An 11116-nucleotide genomic window follows, 5' to 3' on the forward strand; every position below is an offset into this window, starting at 1 on the left:
CTGGATAATAGAGGAGACTGACTCTGGCTGGTCCTGTTCTACCATTTTGCTGATTCCTCATCTTTCAAGTCCTTGTCTTGTAATTCTCCTTAGATCTTGTACAATTTTGTTATATTTATACCTGGTTCATTTTTTTGCATGTTAATATTAGTGGTATTGTGGGTTTTTAAATGTGTGTGTATATGAGTGTGGTGTACATATGTCTGTCATATATCCACATGTGTATATGTGTGTGTGGTGTGTGTATATGTGTTTGTAAGCCAGAGGAGGGTGTCAGGTGTCCCCCCTCTATCACTCTGTCTTACTCCTTTGAGGTGGAGTCTCTCCCCTGAACCTGGAGCTCACATTTTTCAGCTAGTTTGGCAGCCAGCAAGCCCCAGTGATCCCCGTCTCTGCCCCCCTAACAGTGCTGTGGTTGTAGGCATGTGGGAGACCAAGCCTGGCTTGTTACATGGGTGCTGGGATTTGAACTCGGGTCCTTATGGTTGTGCAGCAAACACTCATCACTGAGCCATCATTCTTGCCCTGGTATTATGGGTTTAAAAAAAATTTTTTTAATGAGTTGAGAATTTCATACATGCATTTGATGTATTTTGGCCATATTCATCCCCCACACTTCTCCCCGTAACTCTTCCCAGATCCACCCCACCTCCCAACCTCTTCCCAACATCCTACCCTCTTTTTTAGTAACCCATATACTCCTGGGTATGTGGCCATCCACTGGAGCATAGTCTAACTACCCTTAAAGAAGAGTGACTCTCCCTCAGAAGCTATCAGCTGTCAGTAGCTCCTCAGAGGGGTGAGGGCTTGTGAGCACCTCCTGCTCCGTGCTGCTGATCTTACGAAGGCAGCCACCTTGGCTCTGAGTTCCAGAGTGCAGTCATCCATCAGGTCCAGAAGGCACTGCTTCACTCCACCCTTCCAAGCATTGTTTCTAATTCCAAATTGTGAACTTTATATCCTGCAGCCTCACTGTAATGATATATTTGCTTTAGGACCATTTTGTTGTTGATTCCTTTGGATTTTCTAGATAGACAACTATGTTACCTGTAGCTACTGACATTGTCATGTGACTTTTCTTCTTTAGGCTATTGATGGGATGAATTACAGTAAGTGATTTTTGGATACTGAAACAACTTCGTATATTTGGGATAGATCCTACTTGGTTATGGCATGCATTTTTTATTGTTGGATTTGATTTGATAATGTTTTATTGAGGATTTTTATATCTGTGCTCATGAGAACTATTGGTCTGTAGTTTTCTTATATTTCTGAGTTTTATTAGAGTGAGGTTTACCTTATAAGAATGAGATAGAGGTGTTTTTTTCTGTACCTATTTTCTTAAAGAGATTGTGGAGAATTAGTATATCTTCTTCCTTAAATGTTTGGCAACATTCACCCATAAATTCAATGGAGCCTAGTTTTTTTGTTTTGTTTTGTTTTGTTTTTGTCTTTTTGAGATGGTCTTCCTGTAGCCCCATCTGGCCTGGAACTCGCTATGTAGACCAGGCTGGCCTCGAACTCACAGAGATCCACCTGTCTCTGCCTCCCAAATGCTGGGATTAAAGGCATGCACCACCACACCTGGTTAGAAAGGGTTTTAATTATTGACTCGATTTCTTTCATGGCATAGATCTATTCAGATTGTATGAGTTTTCGAAGATTGTACTTTTCAAGTAATTCGACCATTTCATCCAAGTTATCAAGTTTTGGGGCAGAGTATTTTTTTATATTACTCTTTTATTTGACATTTTTCTTTGTTTTATATTTTGAGACTCTGTAGCCCTCACTGGACTGGAACGCCCTAGGTAGATCAGGCTGACCTGAACTTACAGAGATCTGCTTGCTTCTACCTCCTGAGTGTGCCACACGCCCTGCCCTTTATTTGATTTTAATTGTCCTTTAGTGATCTATAGTAATGTCCTCCCTTTCCTCCCTTTCTGATGTGCGATGACTGTGTTCTCTCCTTGTTTCTGACTTATTGAGTTTACTGATTTTTCAAAATCCACCATGTTGTTTGATTATACCTCCAGCCTGTCACCTGGAAGGGCTTGTCAGAGCACAAACACTTCTCCAGTATTTCTCCTGCTCTGTTTGGCTGTCAGACTCTCTTCTCTCCTCTCCCCTCCCTCCCCCTCCCCTCCCCTCCCCTCCCTCTTCCACAGTGGTGAGGTGGATTCCTTTCCCCAGGGAAGAGAAATCCATGGTTTGTTGCCTTTGCCGATAACGAAAACATTGGAAAGTGGAGTGGCAAAGCTGTTGCTATCGGAATCTTTCATGAGAACCACATCAGCAGATCCTGGATGTCGTCTCTCTCAGTTGGTGATCACAGCAGTTCTTCCCAATTTAGCACTTCTGGTCACCATACACAGGTTACCAGTGTCAGACTGGAAGTCAGTTACTGGTTACCAATCTCCAGATCAATCTGAGTGGAGCCATTCGCCTTGATGAAGGGATCAGGATAGCAAATGGTGCGAGCATTGTGGGTTACAGATGAGAGATTCTTTTTATGCTGACAAAGATCCTCACTTGGCACAACTTGAGCTTGGCTTCCTCGGGTTCAGTACGACCCGTGGTGTCATAGATCAGATGGAAATTCTCCCCAGTCTTCTCAATGTTGATGGCATCCATAAACCCCGCAGGGTAGTTTATGTCAGTGCTGACTTCACCTTCAGTCTCTTTTTTTGTGTGTGTTTTTGAGATGGGGGTCTCCCTGTAGCCCCAGCTGTCCTGGAACTCACTATGTAGACCAGGCTGGCCTTGAACTCACAGTGATCCGCCTGCCTCTACCTCCTGAGTGCTGGGATTAAAGGCATGTGCCACCACACCAGGCTACCTTCAGTCTTAATGAAGTGCTGCATGTAGATCTGTTTTATGTCACTACTGTCAGGACGTACTTAAGTCTGTAGTTTAGGAAAATACTGAGAGGCAGGCATTCCCTCAACTTGTGGGGACCAGTGGATGGACAAAGCACAAACATGCCAATAGATTTTTCCAGCATCTAATGTTTTAGAATTGTTACACCCTTCAGATGTTTCTTGGGACCACAAGCCATGGCTGCACTGGGAACAGAAAGAGGTTTGCCTTCTGGTTATTGATTTAAAAAAAAATCAACTTCCAGTTTCATTTTTTTCTATTCATTTCATGTGTTTTGCTTCATTGATTTCTATAATTAAATTTTTTAAAATTTATTTTTATTTTATATGTATGAGTGTTTTGCCTGCAAGTATGTAAGTTACCGATGCCATGCAGTACCCATGGAGGCCAGAAAAGGGCATTGGATCCCCGGAACTGGAGTTACTGATGGTTGTTAGTTGCCATGTGGGTGCTGGGGACCAAACCTGGGTCCTCTGCAAGAGCAGCCAGTTCTCCCAATTACTGAGGCATCCCTCCCACCCTGTTTCTTTTCTTCTTATTTTGGATTTAATTTGTTGTTGGTTTTTCTAGGTTCCTAAGGTAGGACAATTAGGAGATTGACTTAATTTTTCTTCCTCTAACCTATGTGTTCAGGGTTATAAATTTCTCTCAAAGTGCTCTGTGTGTGTGTGCACGTGTGTGTGTGCATGTGTGTGTGTGTTGGTGCGTGCGCACGTGTGTGCATGTGTGCGCGCGCATGTTGGTGTGTGTGTGCGTGTGTGTGCGTGTGTGTTGGTGTGTGTGTGGGTGTTGGTGTGTGTGCATGCATGTGCATGTGTGTTGGTGTGTGTGTGGGTGTTGGTGTGTGTTGGTGCGTGTGGGTGTGCGTGTGTGTGTGCGCGCGTGTGTGTGCATGTGTGTGACTGTGGGTGTATGTGCTGCGGTGTGAGTATGGAGGTCAGAGGACAACCCCCATGTCAGCCCTCACCCTCCACTTTGCTTTGAGACAGTGTGTTTGGTATCTGCCTGTGTCTACTCCAGCCTGGCTGGTCCAGGAGTTCTTGAGGCTTCTCCTGTCCCACCTCCTGTTTCTCTGTAGAGCACTGGGACTGCAGATAGGTGCACTATGCTCAGCTTTACTTAGGCGCTAGGGATTCAAACCGAGGTCCTCATTTGTGATGCAGGTGCTTTGACCCACTGCGCCACCCCACCAGTCCCCGTTAAGTGCTACTTTTGCTGCATGTCACAAAGTTAGTAAGTTGTATTTTCTAGTCAACAGCAGCATGTCTTTGCTCTTTGAAGAGAACTGGGGGACCCTTCCCTGTCGCCTTCTTTTCTTTCAGTTTTACCATGTGCTGCCTTATCCCAGACCCCAACGCAACAGAGCCAGCCAGTCATCATGGCCTGAAACTGCCAGCGGTGAGACACAAAGTAAACCTTTTCTCTATGAATTGGTTACCTATGGTGCTTGTTATAGCTAAGGAAAGCTGACTATGACACACTGAACAACCTCACGGGTAGTGCTAGCATTTTTAAAAATTCTACTTTTATTATTTTAATTTTTTATGTATGAGTGTATTGCCTATAGATAGGTAGGTGCACCTGTGTCGTGCAAATGCCCTCAGAGTCAGAAGAGGGCATTGGATCCCCTGGAACTGTGGATGATTGTTAGCCACGAAGTAGGTGCTGGGAACCGAACCTGGTCCTCTGCAAGAGCGTCCAGTGCTCTTAACCATTGAGCCATCTCTCCAGTCCCATAGTATTTTTTTTTTTTTAGACAGAGTTTTCCTGTAGCCCCAGCTGGCCTAGAACTCACTATGTAGACCAGGCTGGACTCATACCCTTCTTGTCCTTGTATTATTGATGTCATTCATTTTGTTGACACATAATCACCTATATACATACAAGCATACATAATCAAATATGTCACCATCTATTACTATTTTAACAGGGTCTTTTGTATTGTGGGATGGGCCTTGAACTCACTATGTAGCCCAGAATGACTTTGAGCTTCTGTTCCTCCTGCCTCTACCTCCCTAGTACCTGGGCATGCACACTAGGCCCAGCTTAAATGGTACTTAGGGATTGAACTGAGGGCTTCATGCATGCTAGGCAAGCACTCACCAGGTGAGCTACAGTGAGGCCCCACTGTTACTATGTTGAACAAACTGTTGTAGATCACTAACAATAAGGAGAAGAAAGGCTTTTGTTTTACCTTCCCTGGCTCAGCTCTGTGCACTCACTCCTCTTTCAGGCAGCTGTTCTCCTTCTCACCAAAGCGTTTCTCTGACCCTTCCTTGCAAGACAGGCATGTAGGTAGCACCTTCCCTTGATTTTGGTTGGACAAAGTATTTCTCCTTCATGTTTGAAGGACAGTTTCATAGGGTACAGACTCTAGGCTGGTGGGTTTTTTCCTAACACTTTAAATATTTGTGTCCCTTCTCTTCTTGCTTCCGTGGTTTCTGAGGAGAAGGTGAATATAATTCTCGTCTTTGTTCCTTTACAGGCAAAGTCATTTTTCCTCTGGCTTCTTTCAGGATTTTTTTTCCCTTTATCTTTGATTTAATGTAGTTTGAAAATGACAGGCCTAGGGTCATTTTCTGGCACATGACCCGCTCAGTTCTCTGGGCTCCTCTGAACTGTAGTTTGTGTCTGGCTTTAATTTGGGGGGAATTTTCAGTGGCTGTTGTTTCAAATATTTTTTCTGTTAATTTCTTTCTCTCATTTTCCTTAATTCCCATCGATATATTACCTCAGAGTCGCGCTGCCCGTGTGGCTGTTCTGCTCTGTTTATTTGTCATGCTTTTCTTTTCTCTTTGCTTTTCAGTTTGGGTTTCTACCGAGATGCTCTCGAACTCAGATTCTTTGCTCAGCCGTGTCCTGTCCACGGTAAGGCCACCAAAGGCACTCTTGTGTCTGTTATGGCACATCTGATCTTCAGCTTTTCCTTTTGATTTTTTTTAGCTTTTCTGTCCCTCTGCTGACATTGCCTAGCTCCCCTGCAGGCTGTCCCTGTACCCATTAGCGCCGTCCGCATCTTAAGCATTCATGATGATTCCAACGTCCCTGCAGTCCCTGTATGTATTGTTGATGTTGGCACTCTCTCTTCAGTCTTTCATTATGATGAACAGGTAGGAGGAATTTTGATACACACGTCTTTCTTTGGTGGTGTCCTGAAGAGACCAGCAGGGAAGGCATCCTGTGAGTAGGCCTCAGTGCTTTAGGGAGCCTGTGGAGTGAATACCTCCCATGCTTCCTGTGTGTCCTGTCCCACCTTCAGTTGAACAGATGATTAGGGGAGATTGGGTTGGGCGTTTCCCTTCTAGATTGTCGAGATTCATTAACTCATTTCTCTGAGGGCAGACCTTGTTAAAAAGTGGAGCGTGAAACTTCTTAAGTGTGTATTGGTAGGAAAAGCATAGTATTGCTAGGGTTTGGTACTACCCAAGCCTTCAGGCATCTATTGGTTAGAACACTGCCCCCCCCCTTGGACTGGGGGCTCTGCCTGGAATATTATCTCTTACAGAGATGATAAGCCAGAGCTCAGTGAGATTTTTTGTAGGTAAGGCTGCACAGTTAATTAATGGCTGAACACAATTAGAACTCACATATCCTGAGACTGTTTAGGCATATTCTATTAAGATACTTTAAGGCTCATAACTGAGCCTTAAAAATACCTTAACGAAATTCTGTTGAACAATTAGAATAAACTTAATTAAAACTGTCTGGAAAATGCCCAATGAAATGTAAAATTTTTCATACTATCAAATTATACACATACAAATATGATGGTCTTTTAAAACTAATTCAAGTTTTAGGGAACATGTGCATTATAGGTTTGAAATATGTGCCTTTTAATTCTGAATTAGATAAGTCATGAACTTGCAGTTAATTTTCTTTAACAAGGCCATTTCATGCATAAATACATATATGTATATTTAAATTAAGGGCATATTTTCAAAAAGGGATACATCATCACCACCACCACCATTATTATTTTGTCTTTTTGAAGGATCTCCCTGTAGCCCCAGATGATTTGGAACTTGCTATGTAGACCAGGCTGGCCTTGAACTCACAGAGATCTGCCTGCCTCTGCCTCCCGAGTGCTGGGACCAAAGGCGTGCTCCATCACACCTGGCTAAAAAGGGATATATTTTTAAATGACGAATTTTCGGTGTTGTTAAAAAGCTATGCTAAGCAATTTTATTCGAAGTGGCATCTGTTGGTAACATGCCATTTTGCTTTTCCAGCGTCGTCAGTTACTTGGGAAATGAGGCAGCTCGAACCTGTATTCAGGGCTGGCTTATGCATAGGCCGCTTTTCTGTTCTGTTGTCTAAAACTTAGACGCACACCAATCACCTATTTTACTTACCAAAGTTTAGAAGTCTTGAACTAAGAACTAAGCCTTTTAAGCCTTCAGTCACAGCTATAAATTAAACCATAGAAGCAGAGATTCTGGAAGACATAATGCATTATTTATGTTTATGTTAGGTTATAAATTATTAAAATTCTTGGTGAGGGTGAGTTCAGATTTTCATAGAAGGAAAGAAAACACCAGGTACTGATTCCTGAAAAGGTTCAGACAGAAAGGGAACCCAGGGAAGGTAGGAGGGAAAAGAATAAGAGATTTTACCCTTGTCAAGGAACTCTAATAAGCTGAAGAGAGCTGATTCCTGAAAAGGTTCAGACAGAAAGGGAACCCAGGGAAGGTAGGAGGGAAAAGAATAAGAGATTTTACCCTTGTCAAGGAACTCTAATAAGCTGAAGAGAGCTGAGCTATCTAGAAAGGAGTTCAAGAAAAAGAAACATCTTTTAAAAAGTAAGACAAATCACTTTAAATGAGATTAGCTGTGTCAAGGCTATAACGTCAAATACCTAAAATTTGAGAGTATCGCTCCTTGGAACCAAAGAGACTTGACCTGGAGTGGCAGGAGGCTGAGGAGCCACAGCCAAGCACCACAGGGAAGACTCTAGCTCTGCAGTGGATCAGACTGAATTTTGTTTTTTCTTACTCCTGTCAGACAGCACTAGTAAAAAACCTCAACAGAGGGTACACCTGGAATGAGGTTGCGGACTGATAAATGCAGCGTAGCTGTGCTCACTGGTGATGGGTTATTAACACCAGATCCTTGAGTTCATCTGTAGCTTAGGGAAGCAGCGTGATTTCCTATAACAGGTATTTCTGATGAACAAATAGTTTCCTTTAACAAGCATGTTATAGATTTGGGGTCATCATAACCTGTGGCTATAAGCTATATCTCTGTGTATTTGAGCAAAGTATCTCTACTTAAAGTAGTGAAATGTTCTAGCTAGCCTTTGGTTCCCTTAACAAATACAACCGTGTGGGTAATCAGGAGCACAAGAAGCCAAACATGGATTCATTTAGAATTGACTGTGACCTTCGCCCACTGCTTAGTGTTCCCACAGAACTCTGTTCATTGTGCACACATAGACGACAGAGAAAGTAAACAAATGAAGGGAGCTTCCAGCGCTGTGCCAACAGAATTATTCTCTCAGGATTTTCAGCAAACAAAATAGCGTCATATCCTAGGCCAAGGTCACTCAAGAAACTGAGGTGTGGGGCTCATCTTATGGAACTGATCCCAGCTTCCTTACAACATTGTGACTTTGGCTACGTTATGCCATCACCTGAAACTCTACTGGGTTTCTTTTGTAAAGTGGACTTAGTAATTAACTCTGAGAGTGGTTGTGAGGATTAGAGACATGTTTGAGGGTCAGCCCCATAACAAGTCATCAGTCAAGGCTATCTAATACTGTTAGAGCTGAGTCCTTTATTATTTGCATTCCCTGGGATATGTGTTCCAATTGATATAGAGCTCGTTGTGAGTATTCACCAGGGAGGCCTTGTCTGCTGACTGAACGGTAAGTGTGCTCCCAAAACGGGGTGGGTGGCTTTTTCATGTGTATGTGGGGTGGTCACCTTTTCTATTGTTTATAATAATCACAAATTATCCTTATAAATAACAAGAAAAAGAATAAGTAAAAAGAGAATGGAGGGGATATTAATCCAGTTTTGATTCTTATGATGAAATACCAAAGGCAGACTAATTTTGTAAAGAAGAGAGTTCGTTAGCTCACAGTTGTAGAGATTTGAGGGCAAAGTATCAAGCACTGGTTTGGCTCTAGCAAGAACCTCAAGGAGGGTGGTATCACAAGAAAAGCACAGGCGAGGAGAAAGCCAGAGACACCTCAGTCCCACAGTCTCTTCCCAGGGCACACACCTAGGTTAACTGAAGCCTGCCCACTAGGCCAGACTGAAGCCTAAGTAACAGGAGTCCTCAGGGGACAACTCAAACCATTACCAACCACAGCAAAGTCATGGAAGGAGCCAATGGTGCCCATAAGTTCATTCCATTGTTTGCCAATCATTTAGTGCCGGGAATTCTAATTCTTTCATTGTTTTATTTATTTTTTCCTTCTGTGAATTTGGTTAATTCTTTGCTTCTCAAATTCTGCCAGGAATGTTTAGGGATATAATTAAATTAGATTTATATAATTTTATTAGCAGTTGCCAGTTTTGTAAAAGCCATCTATTCATAGTCAGGAATAACATAGCATTAAACAGTATTGTGTAAAGAGTTATGCCTGCTTATATGTAACTGCATCATGTGCATGCAGTGCTGGTAGAGGCCACAAGATGATGTCAAATCCTCTGGAACTAGAGTTACTGATGGTTATTAGCCACTATGTGGTGCTGGGAACTGAACCCAGGTCCTTTGGAAGAGCAGTGAGTGCTTTTAACTACTGAGCTTTCTCTCTAGCCCCTCAAATAGTACTGTGAGGGGACTAGGGAAATGGCTAGTCTGTAAAGTGTTTGCTGTGAGAGCATGAGGAACTGAGTTCAATCCCCAGAACCCACATAAAAAAGCTGGGTGCATGTCTGTTATCACAGCACTAGGGAGATGGAGACAAGAGGATCCCTGAGACTCATTGGCCAACCAATCTAGCCTAATCAGTGAGAGAGCCTATCTCAAACTATAAGGTGTCAAGGACTGGGACTATGGGCATGAACCACCATACCCAGCCCAAAGAGCACACCTTAAAACTAAGGTGCTTGACACAATGGAGGTAGGAGAAGAAGGAGTTCAAAGCCAGCCTCAGCTACATAGTAAGTTTGAAGCCAGCCTGGGCTAGATGAGACTCTGTATCCAAAAAAAGTGCTCTTTGGAAGGCTGACATTGAAAAGTAAAGAGCACAAGACTAAGAGAATCAAGAGGCCGAGCCTTCTGTGCCTTCCATTTTATTTTATTTTTAATTTTTCTTTTATGTGTATGGACTGTTTTGCCTGCATATATGTAAGTGCACCATGTGTGTGCAGTGCCCAAAGAGAGGAGAAGAGGGAGATGGATCTCTTCAAGCTGGAGTTAAGGACAAGTGTAAACTGGCATGTGGGTGCTGGGAACTGAACCCCGGTCCTCAGAGAAGAGTAAGTGCTCTTAACCATTGGACCTTCTCTCCAGTCCCCGTGCCCTCCATTTTATGTCCCCTGCTTCCTTGTTGGCAGGCTCAAGTGTACTCCCGACACCATGTTCTCCCACATGGAAGGCCTGAGGCCAGGGGTGCTGCAGAGGCAGGGAAAGCCATCTTAGCAGACTGCCACATGACTATGACCTTGAGCCAAAGTAAGGGCATCCAAGAGGGAGTTTCTGCATCTTCTCAGGCCCTGATTCCATCCTAAGCAGAACATATGGATACATAGCTATATAACTTGACTAAAGAGGAGCTGCCTAGAACTTGCAGCCCCTAGTGAACCCCTCTTTATAAGTCAACTGACCCCCCGCCCATGACATTCTTCTCCAAGAAACAAATCCTACCAAATTCCTCCCCAGGACTTCCTTGGATCTGCCTTTAAGTTCCATTCACAACATGTACATGTTACTTTACTTGTGTAATTCTGTTATCAGAAGGAACCAATGCATTGAGGCGGAGAAGGCACCAGCAGCTCTTAGCTCTGCGTGGTCAGGTTTCCACCAGGTGATGAGGGATTTCAGCCAGTGCAGGGCTCCGCCTGTCTTCCCTCTATTCACTTTTCTTCTTTTTCTTTCTTCTTTTTTTTACATTCTTTTTCATATTTTATTTTATTTTATGTGTATGAGTATTGCCTGCATGTATGTGAGTGCACCTGTGTGGTGCAATGCCGCAGAGGTCAGAAGAGGCCTTCAGATTCCCCTGGAACTGGAGTTAAGGACGGTTCTTAGCTGCCATGTGGGTGCTGGGAATCGAACCTGGATCCTCTGC

General features: G+C 43.4%; 1 protein-coding gene and 1 pseudogene across 1 annotated transcript in view; one reads left to right on the top strand and one right to left on the bottom strand.

Moving 5' to 3' along the window:
* Enthd1 (ENTH domain containing 1) overlaps positions 1-11116 on the top strand; it is a 153839-nt gene that overhangs the window by 9430 nt on the left and 133293 nt on the right.
* On the bottom strand, positions 781-3055 carry LOC103748633 (annotated as a pseudogene).

Source organism: Nannospalax galili, unplaced genomic scaffold (assembly GCF_000622305.1).
Source record: "Nannospalax galili isolate Female #2095 unplaced genomic scaffold, S.galili_v1.0 scaffold445, whole genome shotgun sequence".
NCBI lineage: Eukaryota > Metazoa > Chordata > Mammalia > Rodentia > Spalacidae > Nannospalax > Nannospalax galili.